Below are 21,418 nucleotides of genomic sequence, written 5' to 3' on the forward strand. Positions count from 1 at the left end.
GTTTATATATGTCAGCTTTGGGTGTCTAAGACATGCATTTCACAAAGAGAGGGGAGAATAAAGGACCTCTGTGGAGAGAACAGGAGGGATGAAGAAGGCTAGATTTTTCGGGGTTGTAGGGAGAGACAGCATACTAGTGAACTTTATATAAGTTGTCATAGCATCAGGCTATTACCCATGTTGTCAGTCACAACCACCTCCGATGATCCAGATTATCAGCCTGTTAAGTATAGCTTGATGGCCTCCAGAGATTCTGTCCAATTTATCCCATCCCTCTTTTTTTTCACTAAGCCCAGTGACCCAACTCACTTGAGATGCCATGTCTCAAATCACAGTCTGGAAACTTTTAAGACCCAAGAATAATAGATGAGAAACTTGGGCACTTTATGGGTGATGTTGAAATAAAAAGAAAGCATTGTCTTAGATTAAGAAGATATTAGAAAGAACCAATTTGTAATTGCTCCTTATCTGGGACATACCAATGTCTCCATAATAGAATGTGACATTTTGCAAATTTACTTTCAATGAAACATTATTTACTTACTGTCCAATAGGGTTAGTATCTTACACAATAATAATACAACAAGAACAACAACAATTATATTTTTTTAACCAAATGCTTGGGTTTGCAATGCGACCTAGTGGTTTTTCAAGAGGTACAGGTGATGCCAGAGAGGCCAGTTAGGGGATATTTATTTCAATTAAAAGTGTTAAAAGGCTGAAGTAAATTTAACAATTATTAATGTGACCTTCCAGCCAAATACAGGATCTCACATTTGTTATGGAAGAGCCACAGATGCTTCCTTCTCCATGAACTATTCATACAAACTGATATGAATCTAAACACCAAGGATGTTTTTCTGCCATACAGTTGAAATCTCTTTCTCTTTCTCTGAACTACATTCACCGTGCTAGTTGTGTTATTTAATGTTATGCAGAACAGGGTATTTGTCCACTCAACAGACATATTTATATGCCAAATGCTATTTTACAAGTGAAAATAAAAAAGACATGGTCCCAGATCTCAAGGAGCTTAAAATTTAAGGAGAAGAAAACAGGTTTTGGGGTAACAAATGACAGTAAAGAAAGACAATAGGAGATTTAGAGAAAGGGGTGACTCACTGCCTTGGCATTGTGAAAGGATTCGTGGTGCCTTTGTGCGGTAAAGGCATTTGGAAGAAATCTTGGAAGAGATTGGCTCTTCCAATCATGGCTCTATATCTGAGCCATGTAATCAAGCTCATCTTGTCCTTCTCTCCACCCCCACCTTCTTTTTCCTAAATATACCCCAGTTCTTTAACTTGTTCTATTATATGACATATAAATTCCTTTAATTCTAGTCCTTCCTTCTCTTGAGATTTCATCGCTTTACAACACTTTCCCTCAAATGTGGTCTTCCAGTATTGACCATTCATTGCCTCAATCATGATATGATGAAGGCTGAGCATGAGACGAGTTTGGGATTCAGCACAGTCTTCTCCGCCATGGGAAGTTTACTGGTATATTAACATTAGCTCACCACCCCCCTTTTGAATTGTTCCTTATATAATTAACTCACTGGGTCTCTAGAACCTTTATCCTGTCTTGCTCCATAGTTTACTAGAAAAATAAAAGAAAGTATTAATTTCATACACAAAGATATTAGCACATTAATTCAAGCATGTTCCCATTGCAAAAAGATGACTTTTGGAAAGAATAATGCTAGTGCAAAGAAAAATTTCTTTAAGGGTGGGATTTTAGGCATCTCAGTGAAAAAATATATACTTAATAAAGTACATATTTGGTAAAATACATATTTTAATAAATTGGACTCACACTATATATCTCTTTGCTAACTTCACATGAAGTCAGCTCATAAAAATTTTGAAGTAAAGTATAAAGTATGTGTTAATAGTATAATACAATAGAAATAGCTAATATTTATTGGATACTACATAAAAAGCAGTATGCTAACAAATTTTCAATGTATTATGATCATTCTATTTCAAGAATAATCTTATAAGATACATCTTACAGATGAAGAAACTGAGGCTTAGGGGTGTTAAAGATTGTACAAGACCAAGTGGAAGAGACCTATTTTCAAAATGAAGTAGCTGAAATTCTAATTTTGGTGTTATCACTTACTGTGATATTTGGACAAGGCATGTCATTGCATTGAACTTCCATGTATTATCTGTAAATAAATAAATAAAGTTTTTTCATAGGTCTGTTTTGGCTGTATGATTTTATGTTCTTCTCCATGGAACTGCCTTTATTTGGTAAATAGTTAAATATGAGAAAAAGGCAAACTCATTAGTCCACCACTCTTTGGCATCTGTCACCTTGCTCCACATCTCCTTGATTATATTCTCTGATTCTAAATGGTATGTGTTTTTTCAAATGTCTTTCTCTATTCTAAAAACAAATAAGGTACTGAAAAACATGAGAACTATGGGCATAATACAAGGAAATTGATAAGATTAGGGATTTTCACAGAGTTAACTAAATTATGCCTGACACTGTAAATAAAGTCATATTTTATCGCTTAAAAGAAATGTTCTTTGGCAAACCTTGATAGAAATCTGATTGTGAACAATGCTTGCTCATCATTTCTGGGGCACTTGTTGGTGTGCCATACAAGAAGACTACTGATTTAATATGCCTTAACTTGCATTCCTCAGCATCAATTATATTGTTGTATGAAATCACCAAAGCAGAGGGAGTTTACAATGGTCAACCAGAAAATATGGGCTCCTCATTTGTTTCCCTTCTTGTTTTTATTGACAATTGTGGGAGAGGTTACACAATAATAATCAAGAGGGCACATTCTTTGGATAATTCTTCATAATATTGTTCCCATTTCACAGTCTCTGCTGGATTCCTAAAGTTGGGAAGAGGATCAAAAATAACAAACAATTTGGAATCTGCTACCACAATATTATTTCCATGAATGAGGTATAAGTGTGATAAAAATCTAAGATAGCCTGTTGAAACACTTTTATGTGCCTTTATGTCTCAGAAATAAATGGGTATTATTTTCAGTTATACCATTACAGTTACAGTTATTTTTCCCAAACTGTAGGTGGCTGTTCACTTTTCCTACAATACTACTTTTTTGATGTCATATCATTTGTCCACCTTTTAAAATGTTTACTCTAGAAAATGGTCCAAGATTTATGCTTCTTTTTCCCTAGTTTGAGTTTGAGACCCCTCTTTTCAGGGCTTTCCTTGGACTCTGTGATCACCTTTATGACAGATCTTACTGTATGAAATAAGATATAGCTATGATGCTAGATCAATCTTTAGATAGGGGGTTATTAATTATTTACCCCATGACAAGCTCTGTGTAAAATGTGGGAAGCACTACATCTTAAAAGCATTTCTTTTTAACCATGTAATTTTTCAATGATACACTTTTCTCCTCAATAAAAACCGAGCTTCCTTAAGCTCAGAATCCTTATGATTTACAGCAATTGAGCAACCCATTATGTTCCTCCAATCTATCTAATCAAAATATGAATCTGAATGGGATTATTTCCTAATGACCTGCATTAGTATGACAGGGAGTTAAGAAGGTGAGAAAATCCAGTGTGATTTTTCTTGTTTTCTCAGTCATGGAAATTTTTTATTAGTCAGTATCTGAATTGTGAGCAAGAAGTTAGTGTATCAGGCTATATAGTGCTGATATCATACCACACATAGAAATAAGGACATTTGATTCTGGGGAAGAGGAGTTAGAAAAATAGTAGCCAAAATTCTGGACATACATGAGGAGGTACCAGTTAGAGGACTACAGAAAATAATCTCAAAAAGTAAAGAAGTAAAGGTTTGCAGATTAAAAATGGAGTATAGAATGCAAAGCAGGATTATATCAAGAACTTGCTTGAAGAAGAACATAAGAAAGGAAGGACACACATCGCATCGCCATTCTCATATCCACTCCAGGGCACAGGCAGTGGGAAGGCAACCTCCCAAATATGCCACAAGTATTGGCATTACGGTGAGGTGGCTGTAGAGGAGACACCAGCTGAGAGATCAGTCTGCAATCTTGTGAAAATACAAGCCAGAGGATTTCACTGTCAGTCAAAAGTGCTTAGGACTATATCCTCAGGCATAACATCTTCATAATTCAACTCTGAATCACTTTGTGGTAGTGTTATTGGCATGAGGTTTAGCTACTCTTTTTCTGTTCTTTGGTGAAGGAGGAACTATTTAGCTATACATAGCTGGATGCTCAATTTAATCTCTACAAAGAAGGTCAGCAGATGGAATGCTCTAATACATCCATGTTCTCTCTCAGCACCCCTGTAACTGATGCTCTGGATTGTGAAGTCAGCCATGATCAAGGGCTGCACCTGTGGAACTCACTGTAGCTTGAAGAGTTATCCAACGTCCACACTAGACACTCTCAAACTCAGCATTTTGAGAGCTAAGGGCACCATCACATCTTCCCCTTACTCCTTTAGAATTTGTCTTTGTGAAAAGTATCAATGTCTGACTGATCATATCACCATCGCACCGGGCAAAATCTGAAGAGAAAACTTTGCCCTCCTCCTTCTTCCTCACCTCCCACAAGCAACTCATCATCAAAACCTGTTGATTTTTTCTCCTAAACATCTCTCTAAAACATTTATTTTGCCATTTTTAAATGTGCACAACTATAGAAACCTGCTAACCCTTTGGACTTGCTGTTTTTTTTTTTTAATTTGTATTCCTCTCTCTAGATCCATTCTTGGCCCTTATCTGCCATGCCTTCATCTCAACCTATGCCTTCCAGGTGAGTCTGGCTGAGGACTCACTGGCAAGAGAGTGGCTTTAGGAAGGAAAGAGATTAAAATATGTATCTCCGCACCCTGCTCTGTCAGTTGGCCCCACTTCTGCTCTGACTTTTATCAGGCTCTGACAAACTTCTGTGCCCTTTGTCCTTTCAGGCCGAGGGGTGCCAATGGCTTGCTATTCCCTTTAGCTTCTTAATCTTGCTCCTATTGGTGTAAATGATTCTTTTCTACATTTTCTTCAGGCAAAACTATGAGCAAGACATACCTTTTCTTGCAGAACACTGAATGATCTATTTCCCTTACAGTTGCTTTGCTTACTTCAGAAGTTCTCCGTATTACACGCAGAATGATCTTTTAAGTGCAAATTTACTAAGCTATTTCCTCGATTAAAATTGTTCAAAGGCTTCTTGTTTCTCTTAAGAAAAGAGAGAAATAACTCTAAGTGGCAACAGGCTATGTGCTGTGGACCCTGCCTGTGTCTCCAGTGTCCCTTCATCTCTTTCACTGGTCTCACCTGTGACTCTTTTTCAGTTCCTTGAAATCCCCACTTGCTCTCTTGCTTTGTTTACTCAGATTCTTTTCTTCCTTCACAACTTCCTCCTCATTTCTTTCCCCCTCCCATCTGTAACCTGAAATTTTAAGTTAAAAGTTTTCTTCTCTGGAAAAGCTATTCTTGAAACTTCATTCCACTATTGCCACAGGAATGAGATTTTCAGTTAATATCTTATAGGACCTGTTTAGGACAAAGTCTTGTATGTTTGCTTCCAAGCACTTGTATGGAGTATAGTGATATATGAATGAATTGTCTTATTGATGTGAAATAAGATTAAGTGTGTGGGGGGGAGTGTTTCATGGGTTGTTTTCCATCATTTTATCTGTAACACTTTGTCATGACTGCCATTTTATAAATACTTATTGAATGAATAAACATAGCTAAAGTCAACCTGGATAACAAAAACAAAAGTAATAGACAGAAAACTGTACTTGAAAAATAATTAAATACATTTAAAAAACAAAAACAAACAAAAGAACATTGAGTGAGGCAGCAACAACAGTGAAAGTAGCCTTCTATGATTGTTATCTAAAAAGTCTGTTGTGAGTTACACTGTAAACCAACTTGAGAAGGTTGAGGATAAATGTAGCCCACAGCCAGAGAAAAGGGGCTCATTCAAAAACATTGGGCTGCTCTCAGGTCCAAGGCTGGTCCTGAATTCCATTTTTCATGAGCATCCACAATAAAACCTCAGAGCACAAGCCAATTATTCAACTACTCAAATCTCTTCCAAGATTTCTTCCAAATCACTCTGCTAACTTCAGCTCATCACTTTCATGTAATGATCACAGCAGAAGCATCTGTGAAAGTTCTCTGTCTTAAGAGGCAGTGAAAAAAAACTTTAAAAACATAATTATAGTAAATTATAGTATTAATTTTTAAATTTTGTAGACTTAATAAAATAAGAAAATATTCTTTTGGATCATCAAGTTTAAATATATAGTGAGAAAACCACTGACCAATGAGAGATACTGAGTAATCTCTATTATTCATTTTTTTATTTGAATATTTTAGGTTCATTTGCTTATGTCAGTTGCTTAAAAATAAGTATGATTTAATTGAACCCTTGTTATAGGAACTATCTTCATTCAATAATTCTGGGGAGCAGGGGTCAGAGATAATACATAGGAGGAAGCAAGAAAACCAGCTATATATAGTAATAGAGAAGATCCTATTTGTGTTACAGACAGGAGCGCTTTTCCCTCAAACATACCTCCAGCCAATCCGTATTTGTTGACTATGGAGTATTCTAAGCTCTCCAGTTATCACTGAGAAGCAAACAGAGGAATAAATAGCATGTGATATTTGCATGGAGGAGATAACCACATTCTAACTTCCTTCAAATTGGACTCGACTCACTTTTAGAAGCTATCTGTAAATATTCCTGCCTATGGGAATTTCTTTGAAGATTTCTGAAAGTTGCTGTTTATGGCACATGTAACCTCTTTTTTTATGATGGTGACCAAATAAGTATTTGCTGTATTATAGTGTGTAAAATAGAAGCAAGCAGAGGTTCGTGGAGGATAGGTTGGGTCCAAAAGCAAAAAGCTTTGAAAAGTATATGGTGCTTACTTTTATTTCTAAAGATTGTCACATATATTATATAGATAAAAGTGTGTAAAACATACACACGGTTTATAAATAATAAAGCAATCACTTATCCATTCACTACCCAGTTTAAGATTAAAATATAGCCTATGGTTTAGAAGTCTTGCATATGCCTCTCCTTGATTACATTTTCCTGTCCTACTCTCTAGTAGTCATTACCCTGACTTTTATTTATGGCATTATCAACAGTGGAAGTATTTGAAACAATATACAGCTTAGTTTTGAAACTTGGATAGCTGTGTGAGCAAAGAGCAATATTGCCATATTACATGAAAGCTCCCAAGAAAAGATATAAACAGAATCTGAGTAATCATGCAGATTCACTTTGGCTGGATGTTCACAAATCCCCTCTGCAGGGCACGTGGCAGGGCTAAAGTGTGGACCAGGTATTAGACATTGTGAAAGAACATGACCATGGGAGTGGGTAGCTCTACATTTTCTGCTTCTGAACTCATGCCTTATCTATAGCTCTCAGGAGTGGGTCAAAGATAAACATTTCCATGAAGCAAAATGAGTGCTTCATTAATTCAGGAGTCAGGGCAGAGTGAAGAGCAGGAAATTTATCAGCACACTGTTAAGACAAACCAAGACCAGCTATGAATAAGGGTCAGGCTTACCTGAGAATTGGACCCTCTGGTAAAAGTACACAAGATGGCGTTGGCTCATAGTGATGATAGTCCTCAGTGTGTCTGTCTACACACTGGGATGCATTCTAAACTCTACTGGTAATCCCTAAATCCATTGCACAGCTGTCCTACTGAGATAATATTTTTTTGATTCCCTAATGGATTCTCTCATCTTTTCTCCTATGTCCCATGCCATTTTTGTGTGTGTGTGTGTGGTTTTTTGGGGGGTAAGGGGGCTAGACTCTCTGTCTCTCTCATCTGGAGAAGGTAGAACTCATGCTCAAGTAACTTCCTGAAAAAGCATGAGAGGGAAGTACATTTTTTAAGTTTGCATCCTTGGAAATATCCAATCAACCAATTCTGTGAGCATCCTGATGAACAGTGTCTTAAACTGTGCTTTTTAGAGGCTGGCAATTTCTCGGTCACTTAGAGTTATCAGCTCTGGGACTTTGAGTTCTTCTTGCGCCATCTTTTGGGCTGTTCGTGCCTGTTCTGTAGCAGGATCGGAGCCCTAGGTCTTCACCAGAGCAGGGCAACTCAGTTGCTGGGTTGTGACGCTGTATGTGGGGGTGGGGTCACCAAGGAGCAATGGCATCCTGTCTGCTGCCTCCCGCCGTGGCCCCCACAGGTGCAGCAGCTGCCACCGTCACCTGGGCCCTCGCATTTCGTCCCACTGCACTCGAGTGTGCCACCGCCATCAGCCCTCGCCCCCTGGGGCCTCCGTGGTCCGTCTCACTGTGTGCGAATGTGCGACCCCGGTCAGTCTGCCCCACACCCTGACTGGGTCCGGGCCACTTGCGCGCCTAGGTCAGGGGATCTGTCCTGCCTGACCCTGCTCCGCTGCTGGCTCTGGCCCTCTTACCATCCCAGTTGAATGGTTAGTTGTTGTCGGACTTCCGTATAATTCAATTTTCTGTTCTTTGGCTGTGTCTTTGTTCTCCAAACCTTTGTTGTATTCAAACTTGGTTGTGGGAGAAGGCACAGTGTTTCCACCTATGCCACCATCTTGGTGGAAGTCCCTCTGTTATTTCCAGGATATTTTCTTGATAATTTTCTCCCCCTGTTCTGTGATGCCTCTTTCTGGACCATCTACTGTTTGGAGGTAGTCAACTAATTTTTCACTCTTCTCTATTCTGTCTCTTGTTTTGCTTCACTTTCTAGTATATTCCCTTAATCTTATCTTATAACTTTAGATTTCCATTTTATTTCTATGCTTGTTTTGAATTTCCAAAATTTAAAAAAAATTATATGCATTTTAATATATTTGTCCTATTTTCATATCTGCATTTTTTCTGAAACTATGAATAATTATTTACTTTTCCTCCAAGTTACTTTTATTACATTTGCCACTTTAGTCTTGGTATTTTATGTTAGAAGATCTTTTCTAACTTAGAGGTTTTCCTTTAAGTTCCATATATGGTAAACCTAGTTGCCTGTTTATGAGTATGAATGGGTACTAAAAAGGCTTTGTGAAGTTCTCACTACTTGGTAGGTTGTGAGATTCAGCTACTCTTTAAGAGAATGCACCAGTCTTCAGCAACTCCTTCTTGTGCTAGCCAGATTTCCTAGAAAACAATTTCCACTCTTTCTCCTGTAGCAGCAGAAGTCTGACTGCCAGAACTCTCGGGCAATTTGAGTATGCTCACAATTCAATATTCATGTGCATTGTCACTTATGTCCTTTGTGTTTAGTTTGGTATCCGCCCCTTCAACTGTACCTGGTGTCCCCAGTGATTCTCTGTTTTACTTTTTTCTCTTTTTTTGTGGGGGGTGGTAAGTATCAAAAATTTTATGGCATAGCAACAGTCTTCCAGTATCACGGGGCTTGGGACAATGGCAAATAGAGATCTACCGAACTTGCACACGGGGGCACCCAAACTTCCTCCTTACTTCAGGGTCCTCCTGCCCTACACCACCTCTCCTCTAACTTGGCATTCCAAAATTGCCTGGAACTGCATTTTTTAATTTTACTTCAAGGATTTTATAAGGTCCTTTGTGTTGCTTTCCACTTATTCCCAATACTGACTTAAAATCACATTTTCTCATTTCTGCTGTGATCTCTTATTTAGCTACTTTTCAGCTTCTAATGTTTTATTTTCCCATTTGTATGGGTTTAAGATTTCATAAATACAATTTGTTTACTATAAAGTTAGTAACAATATTGAATTTATATATTTAATATTCCATCTAAACCCATAACTTAGATGGCATAATTTTAATATTAAGCCTTTGCCCATTCAACAAATATTTTCTGATTTGGGGCAAGAATGTGTTGTATAGAGTGTTAAGAAGAGGCAACATGGACAGAGGGTTGAGATTGGCTCGGAGGTAGGGAATTTCCTTACAAGGACAGCAGGTTCTGTTTTCTAGGGTAAAATAAACTAGGTAAAGCTGAGTTGAAGGGATGCAACTGGTGTATGTTAGATTTCCTTCATAATGAGGAATCATGAAAATGCCGACTGACTTAGGTTTGAATTTGTGATGTGGGCTGGGCCAGTGGGACAGCCTTTATTTTCTGGGTTCCAGTGTACAAATTAACTTTATTATTTCTTTCTGTGTTTGCTCTGCTGTATAAACTACAAATCCATTCAGTTCCTTTCTGCTAGACTGAGTTTTCTGAAATGCAAATGTGACCATGTCACTTTCCTTTGTACAACTCCCAAATGAATACTTATTGCTTTAATAAAGTCCACATTTATAGCAGCATAGGGAGAGCACAGGGATGACCCTCCCTACAAGTCTCTGCAGCCTCATCTTTCACTATGGCCTGCCTGACATATGACACTTCAAATAAGACCACACATGTTCATGGATTTCCATGGGAGACCCTAAGAAATTTCATCCTGCTGTGCCTTTCTAAATGCTTCACCTCTGCTTGGATCACCTCCTTGTCCTTCCTCTTCTGGAGACATCCTTTTAGACTAGTGTGGGTACCTCCAGGAATCTCTCACCCACTAACCCTCCTGAAGCTGGGCCTGTCCCATCCTACAGTATCAACCTGCACTGACATGAATTGCCTAAACTCACATGACCTATTAGAGCTGCTGTGTTTTGTCTCCTGCATGTACCGCATACTGTATGACACATGGGAGAATGTCTCTTGCAATGATGACAGTAGCTGCCAACAGAAGATTTATTTTTCCTCAGAGAGATATTTTGTTTATTTCATTAACTATTGGTACCATTTGGATTTAAAATTTACTCACTGGCCTGGGATTGAAATAATTTTGATCTGTTTCTGTTTAAATCTCTTCGGGCTATGGTTATGTAACTTTTATAGTTATTTGTTCAGCTCTCTATAATTCAAGCATAAAATTTCCGTATTCCTTACAATACCCCTCACACACCCACACACATATACAAAATCTTTTCTGTTGTCTCTGAGTTATAGCTTACTCTCAACAAACTTTCAGTAAGCTATTTTAAAGTCTGAGCTAATAATTTCAAATACATTCCCAAAAGCAGTTGCACGATTAGACAGGACTCCAGATGCCTGAAAAGACTTATAACCCGAGAGACTGAAGCTGCCTAAGGAAAAGGGGTAGAGTCCTGATTAGGCTGTTGGACAAAGATACTCCATGAAGAACAGGTGTCCCTCCTCTGTATCACCTACTTGATCTCCCAGCATGCCTTAAGTATGTGCTTGTGTTATACATCATTGTCTGCAATTCCTTTTGCTTTTTTTAAAATTTATTTTAACCAGTTCCCCTGGGGGTGAGAGTTGAGTAAGAACAGTAGACTAGACTCCCATGAGATCTGAGGAATATATATTTACTTTAGTAAGTTTATTCAGAAAATAACAAGCAGATAGGAAGGTAAATTGATTACAGAGGTAAAGCAGTTAAGATATCTCTGGAGGGCAGAAATTCATGTGCATTCAGAAAAAAATCGTTTCTTTCTACATTAGGGAAATCATCTCAGTGGAAACAGGTTGTTTACACTTTCAAGTTGGCAAACACCCTCTACAGTCAACACCATGCATCAAGCAGAGAGGGGAGAAGACTATTTTTCTTTTGTGTCTAATATGTACAAGGAAAATCCCTCAAGATGAATTATTTTGGAGCAGAAAGTATCATAATAGCAATAATAACATCAATGCATCAATGGTTTGCAAATGCATCTGTGGGGCAGAGTATGCTTTGAAAAGGACATTCTCTTCTATTACATGTCATTTCATCATTATGACAACCCGAGGAGGTACATAAGGTGGGTATTATTATCACTATTTTACACATGAGTGTCCTAAGCTGTGGAGGATGTAGAGTTATTTGTCCAGAATCACAGTGCTTTGGAGCCAGCACCCCAATTTTCTGAGCTGTGCTGTCATGTTAATGCACTATATGCATTGTCTGCACACGGAAATGCCCAGACAGGAAGACAGACCACACCCCCCTCTCCTTTGGAAGTTCTAGTCAGTGGCTCTAAAGATTTTCAGATTCACCTGTCAGTTCCCAGAAGAGGACAAAAATACAAATTGAAAAATTCTTTAGCATTAGTTTATTGACCCAGTAACCACCTTAGCTAGAAGAATTGGTATCATTCTTTCTTCAGGTTTTCTGCTAGGCTTGGGAATTTCCAGAGAAAAATTAAGGAATTTTTTGGTGGCCCTGGAATAATTCTGAATTGTTTCACTTTCTTCTTTGTGCAAAGAGGAGAATAAGGGAGTATTAATGGCCTGGATCCTTGGGCCATTTGTCTATTGATCTGGTAGTCAAAGAATGTGCATATTTTTCTTGATGAAAGAAGAGAAAGGGAAAGGGTTCAGATTTGCCAGCGACCAGAGACTCCCCTGCATTCTTTATCCTGTCATCTTAGAATCCTTGTTTGTGAGATTTTTGGAGATTTAGTTCGAAGCCCTGATTCAACAGAGAGCAAACTGAGACTAGAAGATCTGATTACCTGATGACCAGAGAGCTAGTTAATAACAGAATTAAGAAAAGAATAAAAAGAACCAATAATAATAGTGTCTAGCTACCATCTTCTTAGCATGTACTGTGTCCTTGTTACTGTTATATGTATTTAAATATCTGTTACTATATTGTCTCTCATATCTGCCACACTGAGAGGGCTATTATCCTCATGCTTTAGTCAGGATAAAACAGGCCAGAGGGAGGTAAAAAAAGGAGTGCTGAAACCTCAGAGTCACTAACATAACACACGCTTATTTCTTGTTCATGCTGCAGTCTCATGTGCATCAGTGGGGATGCACTGATGAGGTGGGTGGGAAGTATTTCTTCTCAGTCACTAAAGACCCAGACTGAGAGAGTCTCAACTTCTGGTAGCTCTACTGCATGGAGCACAGCCTCCTACCCCCATGTTTCCATGGTAAGAGAAGAGAACATGTAGAGAACTCGCACCAATCTCTGTACAGGATACTCTGGGTCTTGTAGGTGTTGCATATCACTCTTTTCATGGCTCCCTGACCAGATTAGTCACTTGTGCTGATCAAAGGACGAATGGGCTGTGAAGGTACTATCTTCTCTGTCCTTCAGAAGGAGAACACTTCTATGTTGCCCAATTTGTTGACATGTAATTGTTTATAGTAATCTTTTGTGATACTTAGTATTTCTGTCAGTTGTTCTCTTTCATTTCTGATTTTATTTTGGGTGCACTATGTCCTCTGTCTTTTTTTGCCTTGATGCATCTGGTCGAGGATTATTTATTCTGTTTATCTTTTTAAAGAACCAGCTCTTCACTTTATTAATATTTTCTATTTTTTAGTCTTAATTTTATTTATTTCTGCTCTGACCTTTATTATTTGCTCGTCCCTACTAACTTTTGGTTTTGTTCTCTTTTTTTAGTAACTAATATAATATTGTATTTCAACTATACTACTACAAAAAGGAGAAGAGAACAGTAAATGATGGATACAGAAAGGACTAACCCCTTGACCTTGCTGCTACTCTTACCTGTCTTTAATCTCCACAGAGAAGCCAGTGATGTCTCTAGAATATGTTTTATTATTGATATTTCAAAGCTCTGATAGAAACTATATTTCCTTCCTGTCACCTTAAAATCAAATCCAAGCCATTGCATACAGCCTGTAGACTTTGTCTAATCTCACTCTTTTCATTCTCAAACAGTCTCCCCTTGACTTTTTTACTTTATCAAACTTCCTTGCTTTCAGTTGTTAAACATCCCAAGCACTTTTTTGCTCAGGCTCTCTCCACTTGCTGTTTCCTCTCCTTGCTCGCCCTCTGGTTTGTCTCTGCTTGGGTAATTCTTATGCATCCCTCATGTCTCAGCTTCAGTATTGTCTTTGACCAACTGTTGTTTTTGTGTGAACAGAGATCATGTCTGTTTTGTTCCTCCTCATTGTGTGTTTTGTGTACTAGACAGTGCCTGGAACAAAGGAGATACTCTGTAAATATGTGTGAAATGATTATATACAAGAATGGATCGGCAGAGGCCTCTTGTATACAATACTATACTTAGTCTTCAAAAACATAGCGATGTAGCCATAGCAGATAAATCACTAAGAACAGTAACTGTTTGTATTGAGTTACTACTAATATTATTGTGATAATCATGGCTATTTTATAGGTAACGGTAATTTCAAGAATTTATAATTATCACCTACCTATATACTATATATTGTCAACAAAAATATATTTTAACTTTTTAAATTATTAAATATAAAATAGAGGTAGAAACTTAATAATTGAATGAGAAAGAAAATATAGAACATATTTTTTAAAGGCAGATACCACCAATTCACCTTTTGTTTGTAAGACTAATGAAATGACGATATTTTCCAAATAAAATAACAAATATAGTCTGACAAAGGATTTTTCTGTCATTTCCATGTGTGGAGAGTCATCTACTAAGAGTAGTTTTGGCACCATTATATTGACATATCCAGCATAATTTAATAGTTTGGAAGGACAATGGCATAGAATATGTATAATTGGAACTATCATGAAAAATCTGAGACAAATGGCTGTCATCTAATCTGAAGTCAACAGAAAAAAATTACTGGAAGTTTTGTATACGTAATTTAAAAGGTTACCAATGAGTGATACACCAACAGTATTAACAATACAAATACAAATTTATACTTGAGATGTTTTGTAAAAACTTGAGGAAGTTAACATATTCTCATTAAAAGCATTTTGGATATTCTTCAGTATTACTGGCCCTGGTTTTAAAATTATTTAGATAAATAATTTCATTGGAATAACTAAAGTAAAACTTAACATTGAGTTTTCATAACAAAATAACATTCGGATGGAGCCATACTAAATATGTCCCTGTTGCAGCCATCTCCTCAATGACATTTGTCAGCACGTATTGCACACTAAAATTGTTTATGATGTTTTGTTATGGCTGGCTTTAATTCAATTACATTGGTGTTTAAATGGAAAGGAGTATAAACTGAGAGGCTTCACAAACACTTTGTCATAAAACAGTTAGTGAAAGGTCATTTCATCTTTTTCCTTTTTCTGAATATGCCCTTACATACCTCCCCACTCCTAAAACCACACAATTAATAACATTGTTTATTAATCCCTTCTTCAGAAAAGGTTGTGGACTGCCTTCAGAAATATACTCCTGAAACTTACGCTCTGCTTAGCAAGAAGCTTCCCTCAGCCAGTGTCACAGCTGAAGACCAATTTCCTTGGCTCTTTAAATATTGTGTCTCCTTTACAGCTTTAAAAAAAATGTTGTTCAATTACAGTTGTCACCATCTCCCCCCATGACTTTCCCTTGCCCCACCCACCCCCAGCCTCTCACATCCAATCCTCTCCCCCATTGTCTTTGTCCATGGGTCCTTCATATATGTTCCTTGACTTGACTTTTCCCCTTTTTTCCTCCATTGTACTGTCAATCATTCTTTACCCTTCTGCTTCACAGTCACCTGCCTCCACTCTTAACACCTTCTTCCAGGAAAACTTGGCAAACTCCTTCCCTCAATATATAGATGGGTCATCAGATTTTATACTCCAGCATTCCTACAGCATTTGAGTAATTGTGGAGTGTTAAGTTTTTAGTCAAAGGAATTAATCTTTGTCATTTACAATATGAAATAACTGAAAATAAATTAAATGACTAACATTTAGGGAATTAGGTAAATTATGACCTAGATATAAAATACCTAAATATAAAAATTACATTACAAAGTGTTTACTTTTTCATTTAAAATTATGAAACATTTTTACCCTATAGAATTTGAATGGAAAAATATTTATACATTGAGCAAATACAGCAGGAGACAGTATGGTATGATAAAAAGTATTTTAAATATTACTGAAAAAATCTAGAAGTAAATAGTTACCTTTGTGTGATAGAATTATGATTTTCATTTTAAGTATTGAAACATACCTCTATTTGCTTTACTGTGAGGGAAAAATGATGTAAGTATAAAAGGAAGAAATAAATGAATTGCCAATGGGAGATAATTTTAACAACCAGTTTCTGCATGTGTGATCTACTTCCACTACATGGCTTATTTGGTAGGAATGATGTGCCAGTCTCACACACACCCATCCCTGGGAAGGCCTCCTTTGCCTTTACATAAGGATGATTCTGAAGGAAAGACTCAGAGATTTAGACCTGGATGTATATTACCCCTACCTTACTGATACATCCAGACCTTTGGAGTTTGCCCTCCTCTGTACTGCTGAGGAATGCACTTTATGGTTCTCTTTTAGTATAGAGGGGAAAGAGCTTTGGCATCAAATTGGCTTCAGCTGCCACTGACTCCACTGATTGCTAGCTGTGTGATCCTGGGCTATCTACATCGGCCAGTAACCGCAGCTTTCTCATCTGTAAAGTGGTAATTAACACTGCCTTGTTCTAGTAGGATAAAAATGAGGAAAACCATGTAACAATTTTAGCAGAAGTTCTCAAAAATGAATTGTTACTTTGTTTCTCTTGACTCACAATTGCACCTTGCTTCCAAAACTGAGCATCCTGATAGTGTGGGGTTTATCAAGAGTGGGGTCTGCCTCTTATTTCCTATGGTGTGTTTTTTCTTAGGAGTCTCTTTGGTTCCACTTCTTGTTCTCTAAGTATACCTCAAACGTCGAATAAACAAATCTCTGGCTTCATTCAAATAAGACCTGGCTCTGCTCAAGAGAATAATGGGTTTTCTTTTCCAAGTTAATAAAATAAAATTTAAACCGTATTTTATCCACAAAGATTAGGTTAATTCTGCTAGAGGCTTTTTCCATTTTCAGATGAGGCCTGAGGAGACATGCTGATAACAGTATTAATTAAAATTTACTTGTTAAAAAAGTTTTTATTTTCTTACCATAATCATGCTAACTTTTATAAAAATAATGAACTTAAATCACTTAGTTTCCTTTTTGCTTTCTGTTTAGTTTTATCTGAGCATTTGCAATACATTGTTTTCAATGCTCAGCTAAATGCAAGTCTAAACTATCACATAAAGCCTCTTGCCAGGTTCTAATTTCATTATTCTCAACCCCAGTCCAGCCCCGTATTTACAGTATCCTCACTTTCTCTCATCCTCTAAGCTCAAGTTAGAGAATATGTAGGAGACAGCCAGAGCTAAGGGTGATTAATCTACTTCATTTCTTTTTGAGTAGATTTATCCCTTTGTGGAAATTATTTTAGGGTTACATTTTTTCCTTTCACAGTTGTATCCTACTCTGCCTCCTGGTGGTTGAACGAAACTAGATTTCTTTTGCTGTCCTTTGGAAATATTGCTCACAGCTCCTGTGGGCCATGGAAACAGAGAGTCGACAAAAAATATGATCTCAAATCTTTCCAAACACTCCCAACACTTGCTGTGCTGCCAAGTCATTAAGCAAGGCAAGCTCCTCTCCCATATGGGCTGTTAACTTTTATTTGTTCAGTGCTGCTCTTAAACATGGCTGGCCTGAACTCCGGTTTCTTCCTGGACTGAGAAGAAAGTACCCAACATCTGCTTTGATCACATCAGGGTCTGCTAGTCAACTGGCCTATCTCTGATGAGCCTTGATATAGAGCTTGGTGCTTAGGGCCTCACTCATTAATTTATGAATTCATTTTTCTAATACAACAAATTCATTTTTATCACTAAGTATTCAGCCATTCTAGGTGCTAAGGATATCTTAGTAGATATAAATGACTAAAAAAAGCAAAGCAATCTTTACCCTCCTAGAGCTTACTATATAGTGGGGGATGGGGTAAGTATAATCCATAAATTATTATACATTGTCTACTAGAATGTTATAAGCGTTTTAGAAAAAATAGAACAAGATAAGAGAGATGAGAAAGTTCAAGTGGAGAGGCTTACAATTTTAAATATACTGGTAAGAGTGAGTTTCATTGAAAAGTAACACATGAGTTGAGATATAAAAGAGGTGAGGAAGTGAATCAAAAACCCGTTTTGGTGAGTGAATGTTTCAGGCCAGGACAAAAGTCCTGTGATAGGAAAAATTAAGACATACTTACTGAACTATTTTTATATTCTTGACAATATTTATCATTGGAGGTACAGATGTGAATCGAGTATTTTTATTGCATTCAATGAGATTATAGTCTAGTATACAAAAGAGATTCAAAATAGGCAATTTTAATATACTATAATTACCAATCAAATATAAAGCTAAGGGTGCTGTACAATGTTAAGAGTGTTATAGGATCCTTATAGGGTACTGTAAGAATGCCATAGGAGAACAAAAGAAACTTGGAGGAGGTAACACCCCTAGTCATTTCTCTTTTCCAGCATTTGTTAAATACGATTGGATAAAGTACAGATCATTAATTATAGAAAAAGATAAAATTTTCATGGTGGCGGAAAAATGGTTCAAATTTATTAGGAATGCCAATATGAAACTTCACATTTTTATAGAATCTCTGCAAAAGCTAGTTTATTAAAGGACATGAGAAATTCTCAGTAATTATTACACTTAGCTTTGTGACCATCCTAAACCTATTATTGATCAATGGAATCATTGGGAAAAATTGCTCTAAATCAAACTCCATAGAATCAGTTAAGACAATGATGAGCTGGATTTCAGGGTACAATGGGCCTCAAATAAGGGTCAACCTGAATGCTATCTAGAAACATCCTCTCTTGGTTTTTCCTTTTTTTCACCCATAGAGTGAGACTTTTGTTCTACATGGTTTCAAAAGGCCATTATGGCTCTGATCTAATTGAGTCCATTGAATTTGTTTTTTGAGGCCCTAGGGCAGGCCCAACACAGATTGGTTTTAGCCCATTAGTGTATTTTAAGTGACCATTATGTGCTGTGCACAGTTCTAGATTTGGGGGACACAACAGTGGAAGGGAGAGAGAATACTCCTATGGGGGTTTACAAGCTATTAGGGAAGACAGGTAATGAATGTGTAAACATATAAATAAGGTAAATTCAGGGAGCGATGGATGCTGTGAAGAAACAATAACAAAAACCACAACAACCCTCATGGTGATGAGATGAGTAAATGGGTTGTGAGAGAAGAGCTACGGTACATTGAATAGTTAGTGGAGATACCTGAGAAGGTGACATCTGAGCTAAGACCTGAACAATAAGAAGGAGTCAGTCATATAATAATGTGGGGGCAATGTTCCAAGCAGAAAAAATGATGGAAGCAAAATTCCTGAAGCAAAGAGTGTGGTGAGTTTCAGGTTCAGAAAGAAAGTCAGCATAGCTGCAAGAACAAGGACAAAAGTGAAAAAGTGTGCCTGGGGTTGGCAAGTTTTTTTGTAAAGGACCAGATAGTAACAGGTTAAGTTTTGTAGGCTACATTGTCTTCATAGCAACTACTAAATCCTGGCATTACATCCAGTGCAGACACAGAACTTGAACTTTGGTGTGGTTGAGTTTCAATAAAACATAATTTACAAAAAACAGACTGGATTAGATCCCAGGGCCATAGTTTTCAGACCCCTGGAACAGGCTATCAGGCCTCAGGCCACAGAGTGTGACCGGATCACACAGCACCTTGTAGGGGCTTTGCAAGGGAAGGGGCTTCTATTTCATTCTGAAAGTAATGAAGTTTTCAGAGTGCTTTTAGCATTGCGGTGATTTGACCAGATTATGTTAAAGGCCACACTAACAGTGTTCAGAGAATGGATTATAGAGGCAAGAGTGCAAGCAGGAATAAAAAGCTGTGTAATGGTTATAAAAGCAAAATGAATGTGAGTCTTGCCCTCAACAAGCTTACCAAGCTTACCATTGAGGTGGAGAGCCATGGCAGAGAAACCTGTCAAATTTCAGCATTTAAAAGCTCCGAGAAGCCCTGTTGAAAATAAATTCTTTCAGCTGAGTGTATAACAGTGCTGGTGTGCATTATGAATCTCCAAATAGAAACTATAATGTGTGTGTATGTATATAATTTTCCTGTTAATAGAATCATCCTATTTTCTTTCATTTGTGCACCATGGGAAATGTCATGTAGGGTTAACACTGGAGATACAAAATAAAATGTGGAGTTTTGAATACCAGACCCATTTTAAAGTTGTGGTATTGTATGTTTCTTTTCTCTACTGCCCTATTTATGTATTACCTCTTAATCTGCCTAGTAGTCCATAGTGGCACTTACTCATTTATTTGTTTATTTATTCACTTATACATTATGTTATAAAGTATATACATGTCACTGATCAAACAAACAAAAGTAATATACAATCTTCTTCAGGAATTTCCAGTAGTTTTAAATAGCTGCCTTGGAATCCTTCCATGACTGGATTCCTGTAGGATTCCTGTAAGCTAGCCCAGGAGAGGCTAAACCCTAGTGCCCAATGTCATAGACTTTAGTGTTTAAGAAAAAGTTTAGGTTTGCACTGTCCAGTATTTAGCTACCAACCAAATGTGACTACTGAGCCCTTGAAATGTGGCTAGTGTGAACTGAGATGTGCTGTAAATGTAAAATATACAGTATATTTTAAAGACAATGAAATTAATGAAAATATTAATAAATTAAGAATTTATATCGCATGTTGAAATGATAGTATTTTGGATATATTAAATTAAATATTAAAATTAATTTTAACTTTTTAAAATGTGGCTGCAAGAACATTTAAAATTATACCTGTGGCTAAAATGTTTCTATTGGACAGCACTGGTCTAGAATTTTCAATCTGGATGTCTGGTTTCATGACTCCTTACTTCTCAGTATATTAATATGAAATAGTCTTTAGTAGACTGCTTGTCTGGAACCAAGGTGAGAGAGTCCTCAGCCTCAGGTCCCAGTGCAACTCAACCATTGTAGGCATTCACATACTAAGAAAGCCCTGGGTTTCATCTGGCTGAGATTCCCTCAGACCACCAAGGAAGGCCATTGAGAAAAAGTTGGGTTTATTGAGATCAACAGCAAATCTTCTGCAAATTGCCTACTGTATTTTTAATAACCCATTCACTGCTTCTCATGCAGGGGATTTAGATTTTTGAACTTTTTGTGTGATCTTTGAGCAAGTACATGAATTTATGTAGCTCTTTATTTTCCTTGTAAAAAATAGTCCAAGTTTTACCTACTCCATGAAGTTTGTTGTCTCTCCATTATCTCCTCATATCATTCATTTATCATTCAACACATGTTAAGCACAGCTGCTATTTATTTTTTGTGAAATAGTTCTGGTCTTATCTGCAAGAAAACTTTCCCATCTTGGATTTCTTTATATCTCAACCCACAGCACTAATCTTGCAATGCAAGACTCCCAATTATTGGCTTGTTTCTGCTGCTGCTACTTCATTACCTGGGACACCTGTGCCTTGCATTATGTATGAAAAATCTTCAAAGAATTTCTACTTTGAAACACATTTCTGGCTTGAAAACTCATATCGGTGGTTTTTGTTTCTCTCTCCTCAGTAGAAGTTGTGTGTTTGACTTTCTCTTCCCCTGTCCACATTAAATAGCACAACACCAACATTCCATTCTTGAGAGTCACAATTCAGTGTTACACAGGCAGCAAAGCAGTCTCTC

This window comes from Sturnira hondurensis, unplaced genomic scaffold (assembly GCF_014824575.4).
Source record: "Sturnira hondurensis isolate 20B ecotype Veracruz unplaced genomic scaffold, ASM1482457v3 Scaffold0021639, whole genome shotgun sequence".
Taxonomy (NCBI): domain Eukaryota; kingdom Metazoa; phylum Chordata; class Mammalia; order Chiroptera; family Phyllostomidae; genus Sturnira; species Sturnira hondurensis.